Source organism: Bos indicus, chromosome 3 (assembly GCF_029378745.1).
Source record: "Bos indicus isolate NIAB-ARS_2022 breed Sahiwal x Tharparkar chromosome 3, NIAB-ARS_B.indTharparkar_mat_pri_1.0, whole genome shotgun sequence".
NCBI classification, from domain to species: Eukaryota; Metazoa; Chordata; class Mammalia; order Artiodactyla; family Bovidae; genus Bos; species Bos indicus.
The window spans coordinates 54,665,369-54,672,930 of NC_091762.1; positions in this window are offsets into that span (position 1 = coordinate 54,665,369).

The window sequence follows — 7,562 nt, forward strand, 5'->3', positions numbered from 1 at the left end:
TACTTAGGAGTGTGATTACTGGCTTCATTGCTTTCTCCCCTTTTGATGCTCTTTTTTCTCCCCCAGGTCACCTCTATTTCCTCCCTCTCCCTTCTCTTCTCTACTTAACTCTGTGAATCTCTTTTGGTGTTTCAGGCTGTGGAGAACACTTAGGGAATTGATCACAGGCTAGATTGGTCTCTCTCCTTTTGACTCCCCCGCCTCTCCTCCTGGTCACCACTATCTCATTCCTCCCTCTTCTCTTCTCTATGGAACTCTGTGAACGTCTCTGAGTGTGGTTGGAAGTGACCTTGTTTTATCTGGGTTTAGGCTCAATTATTGAATGAGCTTGTCTGTTGTGTCACTTCATAATCAGAGTTACTGTCTGATGTTAGTGTTCTGTCAGGTTGCTATATTGTACCAGGAACCCCCAGGCTAGTTCCTAACACTGAAACCTTAAGAGTAAGTTTCAGTTCAGTCCTTCATACTGGGTCAGATCAAATCAGATCAGATCAGTCACTCAGTCGTGTCTGACTCTTTGTGACCCCATGAATCGCAGCACGCCAGGCCTCCCTGTCCATCACCAACTCCCGGAGTTCACTGAGACTCATGTCCATTGAGTCAGTGATGCCATCCAGCCATCTCATCCTCTGTCGTCCCCTTCTCCTCCTGCCCCCAATCCCATCCAGAATCAGAGTCTTTTCCAATGAGTCAACTCTTGGCATGAGGTGGCCAAAGTACTGGAGTTTCAGCTTTAGCATCATTCCTTCCAAAGAAATCCCAGGGCTGATCTCCTTCAGAATGGACTGGTTGGATCTCCGTGCAGTCCAAGGGACTCTCAAGAGTCTTCTCCAACACCACAGTTCAAAAGCATCAATTCTTCGGTGCTCAGCCTTCTTCACAGTCCAACTCTCACATCCATACATGACCACAGGAAAAACCATAGCCTTGACTAGACGAACCTTTGTTGGCAAAGTAATGTCTCTGCTTTTGAATATGCTATCTAGGTTGGTCATAACTTTCCTTCCAAGGAGTAAGCGTCTTTTAATTTCATGGCTGCAGTCACCATCTGCAGTGATTTTGGAGCCCAGAAAAATAAAGTCTGACACTGTTCTGGTTTTCTTTTTCTCATATTTAACAAATGCACGAAATGACAATGTAGATGCCAAGGCTTCTGGAGGTAATGGGGCACAGAAAGTGTCTCAGACCTTAAAGAGGAAGAAACAGACAATAATCAAATGAATACATACAGTGACTTAAGATGGTGATAAGTGCTCTGAAAGAAACAGTGAGGGTTGGCGACTGCAGAAAGTTTAAATATGATAGTCAGGAAGCCTTCTTTTTTGAGAAGGTAACATTTGAACCAGAACTGAATGATAAAGAAGCAGCCCTGCCAAAAGTGATTCTGGAAAGGAAAATAGCTGTTGAAAAGGCTCTGATATGTTAGTAAACTTGGCAAGTGAGGAACAGGAGAGAGGCCAGTGTGTCTAAAACACAGTAATCCAGGGGAAAGTGCTTCCAGATGAGGATGGAGAGGAAGACAGGGACCAGATCACACAAATGAAGACCACAGAAAGTTTCTAATTTATATTGAAGTAACCGTTGGAAAACCTTAAGCAGAGGGATAATGTAATCTTCAGTTCGGTTCAGTTGAGTGACTCAGTCATGTCCGAATCTTTGTGACCCCATGAACCGCAGCATGCCAGGCCTCCCTGTCCATCACCAACTCCCAGAGTCTACCCAAACCCATGTCCATCGAGTCAGTGATGCCATCCAACCATCTCATCCTCTGTCATCCCCTTCTGCTCTCAATCTTTCCCAGCATCAATTCTTAGTCGCTCAGCTTTCTTTAAAGTCCAACTCTCACATCCATACATGACCACTGGAAAAACCATATAGCCTTGACTAGATGGACCTTTGTTGGCAAAGTAATGTCTCTGCTTTTTTATGTGCTGTCTAGGTTGGTCATAACTTTCCTTCCAAGGAGTAAGCATCTTTTAATTTCATGGCTGCAATCACCACCTGCAGTGATTTTGGAGCCCAGAAAAATAAAGTCAGCCATTGTTTCCACTGTTTCCCCATCTATTTGCCATGAAGTAATGGAACCAGATGCCATGATCTTAGTTTTCTGAATGTTGAGTTTTAAGCCAACTTTTTCACTCTCCTCTTGCACTTTCAAGTCACATTTAAAGTAGAAACTCCAGTTCCTTTGGAGAAAAGACTTGTCCTTGGGCCTAGAGTAGAAGCAGAAAGGTCTGAGATTAGAGGGAGAGATGATGTTTTCTGGGCTCGGATGGTAGCAGAGGAGGGAAAGAGGGCTGAGGGTCACAACGTTCATTCTGCTGACATCCACTTATTCCTCTATTTCAGCTCTACCCCTTCACAGTCACCTCTGCCTAGTTTCTCCTGATTCAGACCCTCTGTGTTTACACTCTTCAGAGTATAAACTGCCAATCTCTTGCTGAGGTGAAGTAACACCAATTATTGGGGGTGGGGAGTAGGGATGGACAGTGAACTTGCTGTGGGGATCTGGGCATCTAGTTGTTTCCTAGAAAAGCCTTTAAATGACCTACTTGTGTTTAGTCCTGAACCTTTGGAGAGTTCTGTGTGGGTAGATGTGGTTGCTTCTTGCCTTTCTTTGTTAGTTGTCTAGGATTCAGCGTTTTGAATCTGCTGTCAATTCCTACCTGTCAGTTTGCTTTCTAACATGTCTAGTCTTGTTGTCACTGTCTTTCCCTCTTTTTGGCTATCATGGGGCTATGGCTTAAAAGAACTGCCTCGTTATTTCAGTGGGGTTTAAGTAAAGAGAGAGAGCATAAGTATGATTTGTTGTTATTGGTTTAATTGCAGGTTCATTAAGTGATTGAAAAACCAAAAGCTGGGAATTCGAATATTTTGTGATATGTCAAGCTATGTGCTATTCTTTATACTTGTGTTGGCTTTTAAAAGAGAAATGTAAGTCAATCCTTGGGATTAATAGCTAATGAGTGTACTTTTCTTACACGTTATGCTCATTTGTTTTCTGTGTAAAAGGCAGTATCTCCCTTATGGAGATAAAGCCTTTTCCATTGCCTCATAGAGAAGACTAGAAGTATTCAGAAATACAGCAGAGATGGCAATATAGCTTAGCTGGTGAGCCAAATTGTGTGGTCCAGATCTCAGCTGTGCAGTTTTCTAGCTGCGTAACCTTGGGCGAGTTACTTCATATCTGTGCTTCAATTTTCTTATTTCTAAGATATGGATTATACATCCTTACCTATAGTGCTATTTTGAAGATAAAATGACTTAATAGACCTAAAGAAAAAAAAAAAACAAAAAACTTAGAACTGTTTTTCCTAAGTACTGTACAATTGTTCCTTAAGAAAAAGGGAAAGGGAATCTTTAGGATAGGATACTTGCTTAAAGACTGTAATCCCAGTCTGTTGTAGCTGGTAGGCCATAGGATATAAGTGGAAGCTGTCTGTGCTGTTTCTAGGAAATGTCTTAAGTGATCTTACGCTCCTATTACTCCCTAGGTTAGTGGTTTCTCTGACAGTTTGAGTCAGGCAGGTTGGCTATTTGGACCACCTACAAGTAGGTGGAATCTTCAACTTGAAGATGGTAAGACAACGGGTGGGAGAGACAGAAGCTGAGCTCTAATATCATAAGCCACCACTCTAGCTCCAGACCTCATATATTTACATAGGAGAGAAATCAACCTAATTTTGTTTAACTCTTGACCCCTTTTGTTGACCCCTTTTGCTTGCCGACCAAAGGCACTTCACTTTACTTTACATGGACCTTCCAGACCTTACAGTAGAGTGACAGAGGGGAGAACAAAGTGGAAGATATTAGCAATGCCTTATTATCTGGAAATGCTTCTCAAGTGGCATTTGTTCCTTGTAGGTACTAAGGGTCAGGCAGGCAGAACTACATTCTTCTTTTACTCATAATCCTAGAGCAGTACTAGGAAGGACCTGATCCAGGAGAAAATGACGATTGAGTCTAAGTTTGCAAGTTTCTAGAGCCTTTTCCATCTTACATTCCTGCTATAAAGAGTTATGTTCTTGGAAGTTGCTAAGAGTAAATCTTAAGCATTTTCAGCACACACACACACACACACACACACACACACAGGAATTAACTATGTGAGGGGGATATATGTGTTAATTATCTTGATCTCCTTAATCATTCTACAATGTATATGTATATGGAATCACCATCTTGTCTGCTTCTATATATAAGTATATCCATAAAAAAAAAGGAGTTACATTTAGTTTTCAGTCTCATGTAGCTATTTTAAATGGAATACTTTGAGTGTGCATATATATTATTACAGTAAATTAGTGTTCTTCAGCCAGATTATGATAGTTGTACAAACATTAGCTTAAGCATTTCAAAAATTGTAGTAGAAAATTGGCCAGTGTAACTATGTATCTGTTCTTTGTATTTGTTTGTCTACCTGTGAACCTTTTCAAATACACATTTGACTAGATTTATAGCAATTCAACTATTAGCATTGGTTACTGAAGATGAGAAAGTCTTCACAGCTGTAAACAATTTTTTAAAAGCAAACATGAATTGTGACTTTACAAATCAGTTGGGTAATAAAAATTCATTAGGGCTTCCCTGGTGGGCCAATGGTTAAGAATCCACCTGCCAATGCAGAGGACACAGGTTTGATCCCTGGTTGGGGAAGATCGCGCATGCCACGGGGCATCTAAGCCTGTGTGCCACAACTGCTGAGCTTAAATGCTGCGACTACTGAAGCCCATGCACCTAGAGCCTGTGCTCTGCAACAACGGAAGCCACTGCAAGGAGAAGCCTGCACACCACAACTAGAGAGTAGTCCCCACTCACACCTAGAGAAAGCCCGTGCACAGCAAGAAGACCCAGCACAGCCAGAAATAAATAATTTTTTCATTCATTCAAAACATAGGGACCATGTGTAAGGTGCAACAATAAAAATTGTGCTGGTAGAAACATTGTGCCCTCCAAGACATGGGTTGGGTGTGAGGCTTCTGGCTAATGGTATTAGAAAATGCTGCTACACAAGTATCACTGTGTTAGACCCTGGTAGAAATTGCTCTTCTCAGTACAGTGTTTTTCTTCCTTTGTCAATCTAACTTTGCCTCTGAAATTCTTGGATTACATTGGAGCTCTTCAGCTTTCAGAGGCCCCTTTCTTAAGGGCTCTAGCAGGTTCTCAGCTCATGGAGGGTTCTCTGGCTATTGCCCTTTCCCCCTCAATTTGTCCTGGTGTGCAGTGTCCTTTTGGCAATGCTGCTGGTCCAAAGTCAGTACTTCATGCTTTATGCCAGGTAGTTCCCAGAGCGATGGCAGGACATAAACTGACACCTAGTTCTCTAGGTCTCTAAAGAAGGGATAATGAAGAAATCCTTTGTGGAGAGAAAGAAGGAGAAGATTCACTCCTTAATGGTACAAGGATACAAATGGCTATCAAAGTCTGGAAACATTCAATATGATGCTAAATAATCAAATGGTAAACTTTCAGGGAAAAGCATCAGGAATGCAGTTCGGATGATAAATGCTGTATGTAAGATATTTGTTCATGTGTTTACAAATTCTTACTCTATGGAAACATTCACTATGTATTTGACAGCCTTCTAGATCCTGCTGACTCCATAATAAACAAAATAAAGTTTCTGCCCACATGGAGCTTATATTTTACTGAGGGAGTCAGGCAATAAATATGCACAAAGTTAAGTGGTTTCAGGTAGTGATAAAACATGATGAAGAAAAATTAAAATATTGGCCACTAAATGGGGCCCATTGCTTTTTTCATTTCTTTCACCATTGCCTCAAAAAGATAGAGAAGCTGAGTGCATGACACACTTGTTTTATGTTTTGAGGCCCAGTGATAGACCCTTGAAGAATTTCCCACAATTTGTTGTGATCCACACAGTCAAAGGCTTTGGCCTTGGTCAATAAAGCAGAAGTGTTTTTCTGGAACTCTCTTGCTTCTTCTATGATCCAGTGGATGCTGGCAATTTGAACTCTGGTTCCTCTGCCTTTTCTAAATCCAGCTTGAACATCTGGAAGTTCACAGTTCATGTACTGTTGAAGACTGGCTTGGAGAATTTTGAGCATTACTTTGCTAGTGTGTGAGATGAGTGCAATTGTGCGGTAGTTTGAACATTCTTTTGCATTGTCTTTCTTTGGGACTAGAATTTGGGATTGGGATTTCTTTGACTGTGTGGATCACAACAAACTGGAAATTCTTCAAGAGATGGGAATACCAGACCACCTGACCTGCCTGCTAAGAAATCTGTATGCAGGTCAAGAAGCAACAGTTAGAACCAGACATGAAGCAACAGACTGGTTACAAATTGGGAAAGAAGTACATCAAGACTGTATATTGTCACTCTGCTAAATTAACTTATATGCAGAGTATATCATGTGAAATGCAAGGCTAGATGAAGCACAAACTAGAATCAAGATTACCGGGACAAATATCAATAATCTCAGATATGCAGATGACACCACCCTTACAGAAGAAAGCGAAGAAGAACTAAAGGACCTCTTGATGAAAGTGAAAGAGGAGAGTGAAAAAGTTGGCTTAAAGCTCAATATTCAGAAAACTAAGATCATGGCATCCAGTCCCATCACTACTTGGCAAATAGATGAGGAAACAATGGAAACAATAAGAGACTTTACCTTTTGGGGCTCCAGAATCACTGCAGATGGTGACTGCAGCCATGATATTAAAAGACACTTGCTCCTTGGAAGAAAAGCTATAACCAACCTAGACAGCATGTTCAAAAGGAGAGACGTTGCCTTGCCAACAAAGATCCATTTAGTCAAAGCTATGGTTTTTCCAGTAATCATGTATGGATGTGACATTTGGACTATTAAGGAAGCTGAGAGCTGAGCTGAAGAATCGATGCTTTTGAACTGTGGTGTTGGAGAAGACTCTTGAGAGTCCCTTGGATGGCAAGGGGATCAAACCAGTCAATCCTAAAGGAAATGAGTCCTGAATATTCATTGGAAGGACCGATGCTGAAGCTGAAACTCCAATACTTTGGCCACCTGATGCAAAGAACTGACTCATTGGAAAAGACCCTGATACTGGGAAAGATTGAAGGCAGAAGGAGAAGGGGATGACAGTGGATGAGATGGTTGGATGGCATCACTGTCTCGATGGACATGAGTCTGAGTAAACTCTGGGTGTTGGTGATGTACAGGGAAGCCTGGCATGCACGCTCCATGGAGTTGCAGAGTCAGACAAGACTGAGTAACTGAAAAGATCCATAGACTCTTTCTTTCCTAAGTTTGTTTCTCTTCCTATTTCTCCTTCCCAATTTGGATTTTTTCCTTCTAATTGATAAGGGAAAACCTTATCAACTAGACATATGAAGGCATCATCTGAGATATGTTGGTATAGGTGTTTAGATCAACTCCTTTCAAATCATAGAAATCCTCTCCCATCAAATTCCTGGGTATTTAATTTTCTGTATTTATTTGTTTAATATCTGTATTCACCATTAGACTGTTTTCTCCTTAGGAGAGAAATTTCAACTGTGTTTTGCAGTCCTTGGCAGCACACCTGCTAGGTCCTCAACAAATATTTTGAATGGATGAATC